The sequence below is a fragment of the Nomascus leucogenys genome, chromosome 15, assembly GCF_006542625.1.
Source record: "Nomascus leucogenys isolate Asia chromosome 15, Asia_NLE_v1, whole genome shotgun sequence".
NCBI lineage: Eukaryota > Metazoa > Chordata > Mammalia > Primates > Hylobatidae > Nomascus > Nomascus leucogenys.
This window is the reverse complement of record NC_044395.1, coordinates 7650678-7669773: the sequence shown is the minus strand read 5'-3', so window position 1 is coordinate 7669773 and position 19096 is coordinate 7650678. Positions and strand designations below refer to the sequence as shown.

The 19096-nt window shown below is 35.3% G+C and overlaps 1 long non-coding RNA gene across 1 annotated transcript; it reads left to right on the top strand.

Annotated features, from left to right (window-relative positions):
* Positions 1 to 14599: 14599 nt before the first annotated feature.
* LOC101179600 lies at positions 14600 to 16606 on the top strand. Its single transcript, XR_004033601.1, has 2 exons — positions 14600 to 14721; positions 16337 to 16606. It is a non-coding gene; the product is annotated as an uncharacterized LOC101179600 (long non-coding RNA).
* The last annotated feature ends 2490 nt before the right edge of the window (positions 16607 to 19096 follow it).

The window sequence follows — 19096 nt, the reverse complement described above, 5'->3', positions numbered from 1 at the left end:
ATTAACCCGAAAGTCCAAGTCCAAAATCTCATCTGAGACAAGGCAAGTCCCTTCTGCCTATGAGCCAGTAAAGTAAAAAATCAAGTTAGTTCCTTCCAAGACACAATGGGGGCACAGGCAATGGGTAAATATACCCATTCCAAATGGGATAAATTGGCAATCTTACAGCCCACATCTTACTGTCTTCTGAGCCCTCCAAGTCTCTAGGAAGTTCCAAACTTTCCCACATTTCCCTATATTCTTCTGAGCCCTCAAAACTGTTCCAACCTATGCCTGTTACCCAGCTCCAAAGTCGCTTCCATATTTTAGGGGAATATGTGGCCTATAGGCCCCATGCAAGTCCAAAATTCAGCAGGGCAGTCATTAAATCTTAAAGCTCCAAAATGATCTACTTTGACTCCATGTATCACATCCAGGTCATGCTGATGCAAGAGGTGCGTTCCCACAGTCTTGGGCAGCTCTGTCCCTGTGGCTTTGCAGGAGACAGACCCCCTCCTGGTTGCTTTCACTGGCTGGTGTTGAGTGTCTGGGCTTTTCCAGGCCCACAGTGCAAGCTGTTGGTGAATCTAACTTTTTTTCTGAGGATGGTGGCCTTCTCTTCACAGATCCACTAGGCAGTGCCCAAGTGGGGACTCTGTGTGGGGGGCTCTAATCCCACATTTCCCTTCCACCCTGCCCTAGCAGAGGTTGTGCACAAGGGACCCACCCCTGCAGCGCCCCTCTTCCTGGACATCCAGGCATTTCCATATATCCTTTGAAATCTAGGTGGAGGTTCCCAAAACTCAATTCTTGACTTCTGTGCACCCGCAAACTCAACGCCACGTGGAAGCCTCGAAGGCTTGGAGTTTGCACCCTCTGAAGCCACCGCCTGAGCTGCACCTTGGCCCCTTTTAGCTGTGGTTGGGTGGCTGGAACATAGGGCACCAAGTCCATAGTTTGCACATAGTAGGGGGCCCTGGGCCAGGCCTAGGAAATTATTTTTCCCTTCTAGGCCTCTGGACCTGTGATGGGAGGGGCTGCCATGAAAGTCTCTGACATGCCCTGAAGACATTTTCCCCATTGTCTTGGTGATTAACACTGGGTTCCTCGTTACTTATGCAAATTTCTGCAGCCTGCTTGAATTTCTCCTCAGAAAATGGGTTATTCTTTTCTATTGCGTTGTCAAGTTGCAAATTTTTAAACTTTCAGGCTCTGCTTTCTCTTGAACTCTTTGCCGCTTAGAAATTTTTTCCACCAGATACCCCAAATCATCTCTCTCAAGTTCAAAGTTGCATGTATCTCTAGGGTGGGGCCAAAAGCTGCCAGTGTCTTTGCTAAAGCATAGCAAGAGTCAGCTTTGCTCAAGTTTCCAACAAGTTCCTCATCTCCATCTGACACATTGCCCTAGACTTTATTGCCCATAACACTATCAGCATTTTAGTCAAAGCCACTCAACAAGTCTCTAGGAAGTTCCAAACTTCCTCATATCTTCCTGTCTTCTGAGCCCTCCAAGTCTCTAGGAAGTTCCAAACTTTCTCACATTTTCCTATATTCTTCTGAGCCCTCCAAACTGTTCCAGTCTCTGCCTGTTACCCAGTTCCAAAGTCACTTCCACATTTTTGGGTATCTTTACAGCAACACCCCATTCTACTGGTACCAATTTACTGTATTAGTCTGTTTTCACACTGCTAATAAAGACATACCTGTGACTGGATAATTTATAAAGGAAAGAGGTTTAATGAGCTCACAGTTCTAAATGGCTGGAGAGGCCTCACAATCATGGTGGAAGGCAAAGGAGAAGCAAAGGCACATCTTACATGGCAACAGGCAAGAGAAAGAGTGGGCAGGGAAACTCTCCTTTATAAAACCATCAGATCTTGTGAGACTTATTCACTATCATGAGAACAGCATGGGACAGACCCACCCCCATGATTTAGTTACCTCTCACCAGGTCCTCCCATGACATGTGGGAATTATGGGAGCTAAAATTCAAGATGAGATTTGGGTGGGGACACAGCCAAACCATATCGGAATACACACACAGATGAAATTAGTGAAAAAAAAAAGGAAAGAGATGATTATCACAAAAATCTTAATTTTCATTGCTATATAGCATTTCATTGTATAAACATAACACATTTATTTTACCTTGATGGACATTTGAATTGTTTCCATTTGGATATTATTACAAATAAAACTGCTGTGAATTTCACTGTACAAGACTTTGTTTGCATAGGTAATAAGTTTTGTCTTTAGTAAACATCTTTGTTCATTTGGACTGCTATAACAAAATACCATAAACTGGGTGGCTTATAAACAACAGAAATTCATTTATCACAGTTCTGAAGCCTGAGAAGTCCAATTTCAAGGTGCCAGCAGATTTGGTGTCTGGAGAGGATCCACAGTGGCGTGGTTTGTAGATGTCTGTTTTCTTGCTATAACTTCACATGGTGGAATGGGTGACGGGGTTCTCTAGGGTTTCTTTTATAAGGGAGTGCCATTATAAAATCCCTTTCATGAGGACTCTGCCCTCATGACCTAATCACCCCCCAAAGTTGCACCTCCAAATGCCATCAGGGATTGGGTTTAACATAAGACTTTTGAGGGAACTCATCTTCAGTGTACAGTGGCAAATAAAGCCAAATTGGTATTAAAAGTAATCATGCCAATTTGTATTCCTACTGAGGAAGATGAAAATTCTAGTTGCTCTATATCTTTGCCAATGTGAGATATTGATAATATGCTTTGTTTTGTTTTATTATAATAATTTTACTGTATATGGGGGGTGGTATAGTAATAACTCATTGTTTTAATTTATATTGTTTTAAATTTTAATGAGATGGCAGACCTTTACATGTTTTTGTTGGACATTTTGCTAATCTATTTTTTGAAGTATTTAAGTTCTTCATCATTTTCCATTTGGATATTGTTTTTCTTTTTGATACATATGGGTTTTTATTTATAGAATATCAGTCAGTGTGAATATTGTCTTTTACTTTATGACTTGTCTTTTCCCTCATTTAATGGTGCTTTCTGAAGAACAGAACTTCTTAATTCTAATTAACATATAATGAACTTTTCATTTATGACTGGTGCTTTTGTGTATTGAGAAAACTTTCTAGATCCTAAGTTTCATATTGTACTATAGAAGTCACAGGTTTACAATTCACTTGAAATGTATTTTTGCAAATAAAGTGATGTTAGAGTCAATTTTCATTTTTTTTCATGTAGATAGCTGATTGAATAACACCACTTCCTAAAGAGTCAGTTCTTTTCTAATAGTCGCCAGTACTAGCATTATCATAAATCAGGTGTGGGTCTGAAGTCAGAAGCTCTATTATGTTCAATTTATCTATTAGTCTATATACATTTGCCATCATTACACTCTTTTAAAAGGACTGCAGTCTTAATATCTGATAAAGTAGGTCTTGCCGTATTATTCTTCTTAAGATTACCTTAGCTATTGTTTTGCATTTCCAAGTGAATTTCGGAATTGGCTTAAAAATTTCTACAAAATAACCTCTGGGGATTTTCATTAGAATTGTGTTTGATGCATAAATTAATTTGGTAGAATGATGTCCTTATAATGTTGGATCTACCAAATCTTAAACATAGTGCATTCCTATACTTATTTAAGTATTCCATAATTTCTTTCAATAATATTTTATATTTTTCTATGAAGGGATATTGAGCATATTTTGTTACAGTCATGTGCTGCTTAAAGTTTAGGTCAATGATTGACCACATATACAACAATCTTAAGATTATAATACTGTATTTTTACTGTACATTTTCTATGTTTGATACACAAATATTTACCATTGTGTTACAGTTGCCTACAGTATTCAGTATAGTAACATGCTGTACAGGTTTGCAGTCTCAGAGAAGCAATAGCCACTACCATACAGCCTAGGTATGTAGCAGGCTATACCATCTTGGTCTGGGTAAGTATACTCTGTGATGTTTGCACAATGACAAAATCGCCTGATGCATTTCTCAGAACATAACCTCATCATGAAACAACACGTGACTACGTATTCTTGTGTTTTCCAATGCTATGGCATTATATTATCCAAAATAGGCAACTTAAAATTAACAGACCAATAATATTGAAAATAAATGAATAGAAAAAAATACCGCAAATAAGTGTGAGCCAAAAAAAGGCTTGGAGACCAATTTGAATATGTGAAAACAAGAATTTAAGTTAATTTTCATTAACTTAAATTTAAAACCAAGAATGACATTACATACTGGTAAAATTCACTACGGGAGAATAAGCAATACTAATTATAAATACATATGGACCTTCCCATATAATCCCTAAATATATTAAAACATAGCTACCAGAAGCAAAATGGGAAAAAACTGAAACAAAAATTTTAGATGGAGTTTGAACATACCCTGTTCAGAAACTGATGGAACACATGGGAAAAACATAAGTAATGAATTAAGCACATAAACAAATGTATAAATTTCAAGCTACTACATGTAGAATTCTATACCTAACAGATAGAAAGGATACTTTCTTTTCCCCCAAAGTACATATGTAATATTTATAAAAATAGACCATGGATTAGACCTTACAAGCAGTATAAGGAATTACAAATGTCCAATGCATACAGAATATCTTCTCCAATGATAATGCAATAAAATTAAAGTGTAGTAACAAAAGGAGGATCATAAAAAATCCGAGTTTATACGTCAACTTCTGAGTGAATCATAGTAACAAAAACTGAATTTACTCTCTCACCTGAAGTAACTAAAGAAATGAGCAAGGTATTAAAAAAAATGTTCTCAAAACACTGAACATCAGATGACAAAGAGCAGCGATCTCTTAGAGATGGAAAACAAATGAGGTGAGTGTTAGGATTGTCCCAGCTTCCTACCTGGACCACGTTTCCAGGAGGTATCACCAAATGTGGTCCAGGAGTCTCCTTGAGTTGAGATGAATACAGGATTCCAAAGATGCCAAAGAAGTTAGAGAAATAGTGATAAAAATGTTCCAAATTTGATATAAATTATAAAAACCCACAGATCCAAGAAGCTCACGAATCCCCAAGCACAAGAAACATAAAAGAAGCTACAGCAAGGTGCATAAAAATCAATTTGCTTAAAATCAGTGATAAAGAGAAAATCTTACAAGTAGCCAGAGGAAGAAAAGACACATTATGTATAGATTAACAAACAAAAAGATAGCATATTTCTCATGGGAAACAATGTAAGCCAGACAGTGGAACATCTTTAAAGTACTAAAAATAAAAACAAAAGAAAACAGAAACCAAAAACCCCTGTTAATTCAGAATTCTTTACTGTATGGCATTATCTTTCCATAATTAAGGTAAGATAAAGACATTTTTGGATGTATAAAAGCTGAAAGAACTCATCACCAGCAGACCTACATTATAAAAAAAGATGAAGAAAAATGACATTGAGTAGTAATAATAAATAATTTAAAAATCGTAATTCTGTAGTTAAATATAAAGAAGGCTTTCTCATTTAAGTCTCTTTAAGAGATAATTGAATGTTTAAAGAAAGTAACCATGTATTTTGAGCTTTCTCACATATGTAGAAGAAAAATACATGACAACAACAGCATAAAAGTAGGGGCTAGAAATGGGAGCACATAGTTGTCAGTTTCTTATACTAGATATGAAGTATGTTGCTTGAAGGTAGAATCTGATAAGTTAAAAATGTATATTAGAAATCCTAAATATAAGATAAAGAGCTGTAGCTAGTAAACAAACCGAAGGGGAATCATAAAAATATATTTAATTAATACAAAACAATGCAGAAAAGGAGGATAAAAGAGAACTAAAAAAATTAGAAAAATAGAAAATAAACAGCAAGATGGTAGGTTTAAACTCAACCATCTATATCACATTAAATGTAAATAGTTGAAATGCCCCAGTGAAAAGGTAGAGATTGTCAGGTTGGATAAGAAAGCCATATCTAACTACAATTGACCCCTGAACATCACGGCTTGGAACTTCATGGATTCACTTATACATATATTTTCCTTTGCCTCTGCCACCCCTGAAACAGCAAGAACAACCCCTTCTCCTCCTCCTCCTCCTCCTCCTCCTCCTCCTCCTCCTCCTCCTTCTCAGCCTACTCAACATGAAAACCAGGATGAAGATCTCTATGCTGATACACTTTCACTTAATGAACAGTAAATACTTTTTTCCATATGATTTTCCTAATAACATTTTATTTTATCTATCTTGCTTTATTGTAAATATATAGTATATCATGCATACAACACACAAAATATGTGTTAATCAACTTTTTATGTTATCAGTAAGGTTTCGATCAACAGTAGGCTGCTAGTAGTTAAGTTTTAGGGGAGTCAAAAGTTATACACAAATTTTTGACTGTGCAGAGATTGGCGCCCTTAATACCCACGTTGTCCAAGGGTCAATTGTACATGCTGTCAAGAAATCCACTTTAAATGTAAAGACACAGTAAGTTAAAAGTGAAAGCATGGGAAAGGTAACCACATTAACACTAATCAAAAGAAATCTGGAGTAGCTATTTTAATATCTAATAAAGTAGATTTTTATGACAAAATTATTACCTTAGATGAAGGAGATCATTGCATAATGATAAAGGGTAGATTTCTCAGAGAACATAATCCTAATTTTTTTTTGCCAAGTAACTGTTATAAAATACATGAAGCAAAACTAATGAGAAATGGTAAAAAATAACAGTTTTACTTGGATATTTCAACATCCCCTCTCAATAACTGATAGAACAAGCAAGCAACAAATAAGAAAGACTGTCTGTCTGTAGAAAACTTAAAAAACACTATCAACCAACTTGACTTAAGTGACAGCCATAGAACAATTCTCCCCCAAAAAGGATACACAGATTTTTCCTTAGACATAGAATATTAACCACTATAGACCATACTCTAGCCTGATTGTCAACAAACTATGGCCCACAGGCCAAATCTGGCTCTTTTTTTTTTTTTGTAAATGAAGTTTTATGAGAATTCAACCATGCCTATTGGTTATGTATTATCTATAGCCACCATGGCAGAGTTGAATATTTGTGACAGAGGTCATACAATGTATTATGTGGTGTCTAACCCTTTACAGAGAAAATATGTTGACCTCTGCTTTAGGCCAGAGAACAAGTCTCAACATCAAAAGCACAATCCATAAGAAAAAATTGATAAATGGGACTTCATCAAAATTAAAAACTTAGGCTCTTTACATGACACTATTAGGATAATGAGAAGACAAGCCACAGACTGGGAGAAAGTCCTGGCAAACAACGTGTTTGATAAAGGACTTACAGCCATGAGTTGTGAAAGGCACTCAAACTCAATAATAAAAACAGTCAACCATAAAATGGGTAAAAGATGTATGAATGACAAGAACATGAAAAAATGATGAACATCACCATTTATTAGGGAAATGCAAAATAAAAGCATTAGCATATCATTGCAATCTCTTAAAATAACTAAAATTAAAGACTGACCATATCAAATATTGGCAAGGATGTGTAATAACTGGAATACTCATAGGTTGCTGACAGAAATAAAACACAGTACAAAGACTTTGAAAAATAATTTGGCTGTTTCTTTAAAAAGGTAAACACACACCCACCATTCAACCCATTTGATATGGTTTGGATCTGTGTCCCCACCCAAATCTTGTGTCAAATTATAATCCCCAGTGTTGGAGGTGAGGCCTGGTGGGAGGGTGATTGGATCATGGGGGTGGTTTCGCATGAGTGGTCTAGCACCATCGCCTTGGTGCTGTTCTAATGATAGTGAGTGAGTTCTCACTAAATCTGGTTGTTTTAAAGCATGTGGCACCACTCTTCTCTCTCTCTTCCTCCTGTTCTGGCCACCTAAGACATGCCTGTTTCTCCTTCACCCCCCTCTATCCTTGTAAGTTTTCTAAGGCCTCTCCAGAAACCAAACAGATTTCAGCATCATGCTTCCTAGAGAGCCTGCAGAATTGTGAGTCAAGTAAACCTCTTTTCTATATGAATCACCCAGTCTCAGGTATTTCTTCACAGCAATGCAAGAAAGAAATAATATACCAGTCTTTAATGCTATTGACATATGCAACAAAAATAAAAAAGAATATCTAAACAAAGATTGGCATGCAAATACCCACAGAAGCTTTATAATTTCCCCAAACTGAAAACAACTGAAATATGTATCAAGAGGTGAACGGATAAACAAATTGTGCTATATCCATGCACTGGAATATTCCTCAGCAATAAGAATGAATGACTGATACATGCAACTGCATGGATAAATCTCAAAATAATTATGCCTAGTGAAAGAATACCGTCAAAACAAGATTACACACTGTATGATTTCACATATGTAAAATTTTAGAAAACATAAACTAACATATGGTGACTAACACAGACCATTGGTTGTGTAGAGTTGGTGGAAGTGTGGAAAGGGAGAAAGGAATTACAAAGGGCACAAGAAGATGTTTGGAATTGATAGATATGCTTATCATCTTATTTGAAAGAAAAAATACAGAGTTTAACAATGAAGACATTACATATCAGCCCCAGCCAAACTGAGCAGCAAAGTTGTCCTGAATATACATGGTGGTTGTTTGCGTATATGCCTCTGTATAATGCTAGTTCTTTTATCTGGAATGATGACTGTCTGTACCCCAATCGTTGCACATAAAAAAGTATCATAGTTTTACAAAATTGACACTGAATACTGAATCTGTTATTTTTAGCTTATTTAAAACTCCGTAATGATTTTTTTCTCTTTTAGCACATCAAATGCGACTTTTACTTCATTATTAATATTATGATCCACTTTTAAACTGTACAGTGTTTGAGGGCTTACAAGACTATGTTTTCTGAGGTTTTGTATCCTCACAATCTCTAGCACAACAAAAGTGTCCATTAATATTTACTGAATAAATGGAGGAATTAATGTACAAATGAAAACTTCAAGGTGGATACTGTGAGTGCCTGGTCTAAATTTTAAGCAATGTCATAATTGCAATGGGAAATCTAATTAAATACCCTTTAAGATACTTTTTATCATCTCTAAAATACTAAATTTGTATGAGAATTTTGAATTTCTTCTTTTATAATATTATTCATTTTAATGAAAATTATCTCTAAAGTCAATTTCTATTATTAACATTCTATTATCTTGTTATTCTATTGACAGTTAAAATATATTCCTCTAGTGAGTTCCCCATTGGTCTTTATACAGAGTATCCCAAGAAACACTTGAGGGAGGAGGAGGGTTCATGAAAATAAAGTGATGCATGGAATAGTCTTTTTTTATAAAAAGCACTTAAAAATATATATGTATAAAAAATATTAAAAATGTTTGTATTCTTGTTTGTTTTACTGTGCAGTAGTGTGCCTTTCAAGAAATGAGGTACTATCATGAAGAATGTCAAGATGTTGCATGATTGATCACCTGATGCATGAGTAAATGACATTCAGTTTGTGCATTGATGCATAGGCAGCATTTACAAACTAACTATCATATTGATGTATGTGGCCTATTTTGTCTTTGCTGGTCTATCTTATATATCTTGTCTTTTTTTTGAACACATATTGTGACATTGTATTATCCTGTTTATTCTTGTTTTTAATACAATATTTTCTCTCTCTAATTTGGATTTTTTCTATCACAAAATAAAAATACACATAAATCAAATTGTTGTGACTTCTCACTGTAATTAAGTAATATGTGATGCTGTTTCTTGCTGTCTACTTTCATTCATTTGCACATTATATCTTATGATCTTTTGTTGGTGTTACATCAGTACATTTTAATTTTTAATCAATTCAGTGTTCAAAAGTTTGGGAAATGCTGACTTAGTCAAATAATTATTTGTGTGACTATTTGATTAACGTTTCCATCTCTCTCAAGAAAATAAGTTTCTAAACAGGCTGATGCCTATTTTTTCTCACGGTTACATATCTAGTACCTAGCTCAGTTTCTAACACATGCAAGCATGGAAATAAAACTGTGTATTGATAGCCATACAATCAGGTAAGTTAGCAAGGATTCCCACTATGCATGAAGCCTCACGAGGGATTAGGAAACAAGTCCTCCTGCTTTCACTGGCATGTTATTACCACTAGGCTGGGCTGTTCCAATTTCAGCCAGCCATTTATCTGTCTATTCTATATGGAATTACCTATTGCCACTAATTGAATATGTTATCTCTTTTTCTGCCTTGGTCTTCATGGCAAATCTTTCTTTCCTGGAAAGGAAATGTTTGATTTACCTGCTTGTGTAAAAACTACTTTTAGTGACTTGCGGAATTTAAGCTCACTATTAATGTAGCCTGTTCCTATATTTTAAAATGTCATATTATCTTTCTAGACTATTTAAACTTGTATTTAAATTGAACATGTCCTTAAGCATTGTCATACAGAAGTTGTTCTACAACTTATGAGTACAGATGAATGAGATTTGAGCCCATATACATTGGTACTTTTAGATTTTAAACTGCTTCATTTGTCATTTTATTGGTGACAACTTCTGCCATATTCTATTCATTAGTAGTGAGTCACTCAGTTCAGTCCCCATTCAAGGGGAAGAGAATTTGTCTCTATCTTTTGAAGGATGTAGTGTAAAAGAATTTGTGGACTTAGGTATTTTAAAGCCACCACATAGAGACACTCACAAAAATCAGTATTGTTAACTATGATACTCCATTTCTAAAACAACTACAGAATGCTACAGGAATGGGACAGTCATAAAACAAGAAAGAAAACTCCTAAAAATTAAGAGAAAAATTAATAATATGATTGCTGAAATACACACAAAGTAATCTAATAGAAAGGGTAAAACATAAAATTGGTAAAGTTGCCAGAATTTATTATAAAAACCAATAAAGATAATTTTGGAAAGCAAGGAATATGGATATAGATCATCAATAATGAAGATCCAACATCCACCCAATAGAAATTGTAAAATAGAAAAAGGGAGGATTAGCAGTTATTGACAAAGAAGAAGAAGGAGGTAGAATAGAAGAAGTAGAAGAGGAGGAATAAGGATAAAGGAATGAAAAGAGAGAAAAGAAGAAAAAGACAAGAAAAAATTTTTTTTCCCAGATCCAATAAGTTGAGTTTTCATCAGCAACCCGAAGTGCTAGAAGATAATATGACAAATGGCTTCTAAAATTTTAATTAAAATGATCAAACAAAAATACCATTGCGAGAAAAACTTCCTATCGAATGGGAAACAAATATTTTTTAAGACATGTGAGGATAAAGAACTTCTATCTTTCACAAGAGCAGGGTTAGGGAATAAACATTGCATATTGGAAGAGAAGAATTGATGACTCTGATCAAAAGTCTCCAGAAGAAAAATGGGAGAAATTATACAAGTATCAACATAAAAAGGCAACTGAGACTTCCCCTTTTACTAATGCAGACTAGCTAGCTTAGACCATCCCTCCCACTGAAAATAATCTAAAAAATCTGGGAGAAAAATCTGTCTGAAGCATTGAGATTTAACAAGGCAGCAAAAATGTATTAAGCCAAAAATCCTTAATAAGAAAACTCAGAGGGAGTTTTTAACCTTAGGGACATCATGGATTCGGAAAACATAGCGGAGCAGAGCTGTTAATAGACTCAAATGACTTGGGAACAGATACAGACGATCTCCGATTTACAATGGCCTGACAACAAATTTTTGACTTTATAATGGTGAAAAAGTGATATGCATTCAGTAGAGACAGTACTTTGAGTTCCTATGCAACCATTCTGTTTTTCCCTTTCAGTACAGTATTCAGTTAATTACGTGAGATATTCAACACTATATTATAAAATAGGCTTTGATTCAAGTAATTTTGCTTATTTATATGCTAATGTAAGTGTTCTGAGTATGTGCAAGTTAGGCGGGACTGTGCTATGATGTTTGATAGGTGAGGTGGTATTGAATGTATTTCTGACTTGCAATATTTTAAATTTACAGTGGGTTTATTGGGTTGTAAACCCATGATAAGTTGACGAGCATCTCTATTGGAGTTCACAACCTGCAAGCACAGGAGGTTTGGCAAAGCCCTTATGCTTTTGGTTGAGGCTTGGAAGGGTGATATGCTAGGATTAAGGGTAAATTCTAAATAAATAAACCATCGCATGGACCAATGCCTAGCTTTTAATCAAATAAATCTCTTGTTGGATTATAGTGGTTTGGAATTGCTATTTCCCTAGTTACTTGTCAGAAGAAAATGTTCTGAGGAAAGGTTATATTATTTTAGAATGCAAATATCTATGATTTTTATATGCAATGTTCAATATACAATCAAATATAATCAGAAATGTAAGAACACCATTAAAAAACCTGGGAAACAATAGACAATTTAAAAAATACAAGGGATCAAGTTAATGAAATTATCAACTTTAAAATAAGAATGTTTAATATGTTGAAAGAAGGAAAATGGAAGATAAAAATTTCAGGCAAGAACTGAAATATACAAAAATGAATTACAATGATGTTCTAGGACTGAATAATGAACAACAAATTAAACTCAATAAATGTATATTTTAAAGCAGAAGAGATTCAGCTAAGTTTTTTAGTCTGTCCCATTCACTAAATTCCCTTCTTTTGGAACTACAAATACATACATTTTAGACTTTTTTTTCCACCATAGCCTTATATTTCTTATCCTTTTCTTGTGTGTTTCAATTTTGATACTTTTTTCAGATCTGTCTTCTAGTTTACTCATCCTCTCTTCCACTATATCTAATATGCTTTAAAATTGTCAATATTTGTGTCTGATGGGAAGTCAATGATGCTGAAAGGAATGAAAAGTAGTGATAATGGTCAATATGAGAGTGAATCTAAATAAATATTTATTTTAGACAATAATAAGATAATGTCTAAGGAAGTCACACACATGTTTATAATAAAAAAGACATGAAAGCAATACAAAATAGGCAGACATTAGAAGAGTGTTAAATGTTCTAAGGTTCTAACATTAGCCAAGAATAGGTAAAATTGTCAATTCACATTAGGCTTTTGATATATCATGGACACATGTTGTAGGCTCTAGCAAAATCACTGAAAGAGCAGTGAAATAATGTATAGCTATTAAAATAATAAAGGGAAACAAAATACTAAAAAATAGTTAACGTAGAAAAAAACCTAAATTGAATCTAAGTAATTTATTTTAAAAGGAAATAATCTACAAAGTAAGAGAGAAAACAGAACAGGTGAGACAGATAAAAAAGCACAATGGTATATTTAAGGCCAAATATTTCATTAACATCAAAAGTAAAATAACTAAATACTCTAATTAAAAGACAATTACTGTTATACCTAATTAAAAGTACAGCAACCTAAACTGATACCTTTCCACAACTGTTATACTAGACTAAAAACAATAACAACAGCATCAACTGCTTAAAAGAGACATAACTCAAGTGTAAAAGCACTCAGAGACCGAAAATAAAAGATGTAAAAATATATATATTGCATCCAACACTAACCAAGCAAAAGTTGGTATAACCATTTATTAACAAGGCAGAATATTTTAAAGGAAATAAATTTTCTAGAGATAAATAGAAACATTTTATAGTGATAGAGAATTGTTTTCTTTCTTCTCCTTCTTTTTTAAATGAAACAGTTTTTTTTTGTTTTTTTTTTTAATTTGGAAAAAAAGATAGCCAATGTCTAGGCAGACTGAAAAGCTCATGGAAGGACTGACTCTAAATGTCAGATACTCAGATAAGTGTTTCATACAAGAAGATTTGAGGCCGGGCACGGTGGCTCACGCCTGTAATCCCAGCACTTTGGGAAGCTGAGGCGGGCAGATCATGAGGTCAGGAAATCGAGACCATCCTGGCTAACATGCTGAAACCCTGTCTCTACTAAAAATACAAAAAAATTAGCTGGGCATGGTGGCGGGCACCTGGAGTCCCAGTTACTGTATAGGCTGAGGCAGGAGAATGGTGTGAACCTGGGAGGCGGAGCTTGCAGTGAGCCGAGATTGCGCCACTGCCCTTGAGCCTGCGTGACAGAGCGAGACTCCGTCTCAAAAAAAAAAAAAAAAGAAGATTTGAAATTTTCACTACAATTATGCTTCCTGAAGGTATTTTTATATCTGATATTTTGGCACTTTAATTAATTCTGTTTTCAAGTTGAAATCTAGAATTCTCTTATCTTTAAAAGTTCTGAAGACCACTTTGCTTTGCTACCTCAACAGCATTATCATTTAGGGTGCTTGACGTTCCTTATCGCATTGCTGTGATGTTTAGATAGCCCCCTCTACCACCGAGAGCAGTGCAAGCAAGTTACATCCTCGTGTTTCCTTCTTGTGTTAATTTCTGACCAATTTCTTCCCAGGAAGAAGCTGTACTTTTTTAAATTCTATTTTTAATTGAAATTTGCATTGATGTCATTGTAGATTCACATATAGTTGTAAGAGATAATACAGAGAGATCCCTTGCCTAATTATTTTCCCATAAGAACATCTTGAAAAATTACAGTATAGTATAACAACCAGGAGATATGTGTGTGTGTGTGTATATATATATGTATATATACACATATATATACATATATACACACATATATATACACACATATATATACACACATATATATACACATATATATATATACATATATATATATATTTTTTTTTTTTAGATGGAGTCTTACTCTGTTGCCCAGGCTGGAGTGCAGTGGCATGATTTCGGCTCAGTGCAACCTCTGCCACCTGGGTTCAAGCGATTCTCCTGCCTCAGCCTCCTGAGTAGCTAGGATTCCAGGTATGCACCACCATGCCCGGCTAATTTTTGTATTTTTAGTAGAGATGGGGTTTCACCGTGTTGTGTTGGCCAGGCTGGTCTTGAACTCCTGACCTCAAGTGATCCATCAGCCTTGGCCTCCCAAAGTGCTGGGATTATAGGCATGAGCCATCATACCCAGCCACAATCAGGTTGTTGACATTGATACAATCCATTGATCTTATTTCAGATTTCCCATTTTCCTTGTACTCGTGTGTTTGTATGTGTGTGCACCTGTGTATTTGGTTCTACACAATTTTAACAGCTGTGGGTTCATGTATCCAACGCCATGATCATTTTAGTTAGCTTGGATTGCTATATTAAAGACCATGAACTGGGTAGTTTAAACAACTAATATGTATTTCTCATGGTTCTGAATCCTGGAAGTGCAAAATCGAAGTGCTGATGGATTTGGTGCCTGGTTGTGACTCTCTTCCTGGTGGCTGATGGCCATTTTTTTGCTGTATCTTTATACGGTGGAGATAGAAAGAGCTCTGGTCTCTTCTTATAAGGGCACTAATCCCATCATGGCGACTCCCCTTTCAAGACCTCATCTAAACTGAATTACTTCCCAAAGGCCCTACCTCCAAATACCATTCTTATTGGAGACAAGGGTTTCAACATATTAATTTGGGGGGGATGATACAAACATGAAATCCATAACAACAGCAAAGATTCAAAACTCCTCTATTAACACAGGAATGCTCTTTTATAACCACCCACCTGCCTCCCATCCCTATCTCTAACCTCTGGCAACCACAGATCTATTTTCCATGTTCAATTTTATTTTTATTTCAAAAAGTTATATCAATGGAATTATTCAATGTAACATTTGGATATTGGCTTTCTCCCCTCAACACAATTCTGTAGATACTCATCTACGTTGTGTGTATCAACAGTTGGTTACTTCTAATTTCATGAACAATATTCCATGGTGTGTATATACCACAGTTTGTTTAACCTTTCTCCCAATGAAGGACATCTGGGCTATTTATAGGTTTTAGTTACTGTGAATGAAGCTCGTATGAACAGTTATGTATAGGTTTTTGTGTGAAAACATTTTCATTTCTCTGGGATAAATGTTCAAGAAAGTAATTGCTGGGCCATATAGTAATTGCATGTTTAATTTCATAAGAAACAGCCAAAATATTTTCTGGAGTGGCCGTATCATTTTATATTCTCATCAGGAAAATATGAATGATCCTATTTCTCTTCAAACCTCTCAGCATTTGCTGTTTTCATATTTTTGTTTTAGCCATTCTGATGGGTGTACAGTGACATCTCTTCCTGGTTTTAATTTACATTTCCCTGATGGCTAACAGGTAGAACATCTTTTCATGTGTTGTTTGCCATCTTTATATCCTTCTCAGTGAAATGTGTCTTCCTGTCTTTAGCCAATTTTCTAATTGGAATTTTTAAATTTGGAGTTTTGAGAGTTTTAAAAAATGTATTCTAGATATTATACCTTTGTTGGATATTTGGTTTACAAATATTTTCTTTCAGTTTCTCACTTATCTTTTAGGACTTTTCATGAGTTATTGGAGAACAAAAGTTTTAATTTTTATGAGGTTTAAATGATCGTTTTTTCCTTTTACAGATTATACTTTTGGTGTCATGACTAAGAACCATTTGCTGACCCCTGGATCCTGAAGATTTTCTCTTATGTTTTTTTCTAAGATTTTATAGTTTTATTTTTTCATTTAAGTTACATCCATTTGAATTAATTTTTATCCAAAAAATACTGTTTTTCTTTCATTGTAGGCCTGTCTCTGTATAAATTCAATTTGAAAATATGGCAATATGTATCTTTGATTTTCAAATGAACAAGCTCATAAATACAAAAATTGAAGGCATAACAAGAAAATAACATGTTTTATGTCCTTTGATACCTTTGTTTTCTGCTTTGGCAGTTGTCAAAAATGCTAAGTACTTAGGACTTTCCTTTCTAAAATCTTCAATTTCTTTAAAGTCTATTTCTAAGTTCTATTTTCTTGAGGAAGTGGTCCATGACCACCTCTCCTAATGTTTCTTCTCTAATGTTCCATAGCATTCATTTGAACAGTTAGTTTTACAGGCAGCTATATTCTAGTATTTTTCTGATTCTTGTAATACATTATATCGTCTTCTTCAGCAGGGCCTTTGCACATACTGTTCCTTGAAATCCTTCCTCTACACCCTTCAGCTGGTTGCCTCTTTCCTATCCTTCAGTTTTTCAGTTCAAATGTTATTTTTATAGCATGAATTAAGTTCCCTAATTTTAATCTTTCATAGAACTGGTATTTAGTATAGTTGCTAATTACGATTTATTTGTGTAAGTATTTGACTTTTCCACTAGACTATAATGTCTGTGAGGAAGGTGCTTGTATTTTTTTTTTTTTTGAGACAGAGTCTCACTCTGTCGCCCAGGCTGGAGTGCAGTGGCGCTATCTGGGCTCACTGAAAGCTCCTCCTCCCGGGTTCATGCCATTCTCCTGCCTCAGCCTCCCGAGTAGCTGGGACTACAGGTACCCGCCACTATGCCCAGCTAATGTTTTGTATTTTTAGTAGAGACGGGGTTTCACTGTGTTCGCCAGGATGGTCTTGATCTCCTGACCTCGTGATCCACCCTCCTCGGCCTCCCAAAGTGTTGGGATTACAGGTGTGAGCCACCGCGTTTTTTTTGTTTTTGTTTTTTTTTTTGAGACAGAGTCTTGCTCTGTCGCCCATATGTTTTATTTATAGTACAATGCCTAGCCAATAATTGAGGCTCAATAAATGCATCTTGAAAAAAAGAAGCGAATTTTTGATTTGTAAATTTCAAAAGGCAGGGGCTGTAATTTACAACTTAACTGCATAGAACCTAAATGCCAGAGAGACTTAATGCTTGATTTCCAGAGAAGAAAGCTGAGTATTTAATTTATCTATACAAGAAAGTGTTTAGGAGGATAGCAATATCTATCCAAATAATTTTTACTGGGAAGAGAGGGAAAGTACAGAAAACATTTCTTGAAACAGTCATGTAATTAGAGTTAAATAACGATCATAATTTAAACAATCAGAGTAATTACTTAAATTGTTTATTTCCTTTTGAACTGTAGAGTCATTGCTAACAAAACCTCTTACTATATTTTTTATACAGTAAAATAAAATTCATTAAGAAATGTAGGTATGGGCAGGCAAAGGAGGGTATTAGTGGCCGAATTTGTTCCAGAGCACTTTATAAAGACTAAATATAATTGTGCTGGCCTATTTATGAGTTAAAAATATACAGTATCTTGTTTGGCCCATTTTTTGTTTTACTCTCTCCTGGGAACCCAGTGGAACTGTGGCTCATTTTTAGCTCCCTCCCTAGCTCCGTATTTTCTATCCACCCAGGCTGGGATGGGAGTGAAAGTCACTTTGCTATTGTCAGCTGCATTGGAGCAGCTGAATCTCTCTGTCCCAGAAGTAGGGAAGGTAAAAGCTCCATGTAGAGGGCTTTCCATTCTTAGCTAAAGCTAGTTGCTTTGGCCTCAGGGGCTAATCAAGTATTATAAACACTGATTAAATAAGGTAGGTCATTTCCATCACCATTTTCCAGAGAGGGAAATGGAGGCACCACACCTGGGAATGACATTTGCAGACTCAGGAAGACAATTTGCAGTTGCTTAATTCCTTTGCTTTGCAAATGCCAGCAGAGAGCACTGGAGAAGTTAGGCATAGTTTGAATACTATTCGAACAGGTCGTATTTGGAGGCTGAGGTGTCTCATTAAAACTTCCTGTTACTGCTGTATATCCCTACACCGTATATCCAAATCCATGACAGAGGCGCTGTACATCTCCTGTCTTAACATCTAATAGTCCTTGCCAGATGGAATGAAAAAGTTGATTATACGCAGCTTTGCCAACGTCTCTTGACAGGAAAGAGCAAAAAAAAATCCTCCTGAACAAATGAAATGTCAGTCAAAGCTCAAACATATTAAAGCAAGATATGCTATATTATTTTCCTAGATTAGAGATTAACTGCTTTCTAATTAATTCTGAAGATGTTTAATAATTTAGCATGACTGGTTTTAGGATTCAGGAATATCCTTTAATCCAGTTTTGTTGTTGTTATTTTTTCACTCAGGTGCCTACCTCCTGTAAAGTGGGTATTATCAAGCAACTGGAATCTTAGCTTTTCAGAAAGCCACTGCTTTGGGAATTGGAAGAGGGGTAGAGCTCAGGATTTCTTCTTTCTTTCTTAATGAGCTGTGGTCTCTAAAGTGTTAAAACAGGCCAATTTTTGAAAGGGGAAAAAAGAGTTTGAGCTATTCACATCTTGACAGTCCCCACTCTCACTCTTGCTCTGAGCTCAGGTTTGCCTCACAGGGATGTTTCAAAGAAATTGGGTTGTGT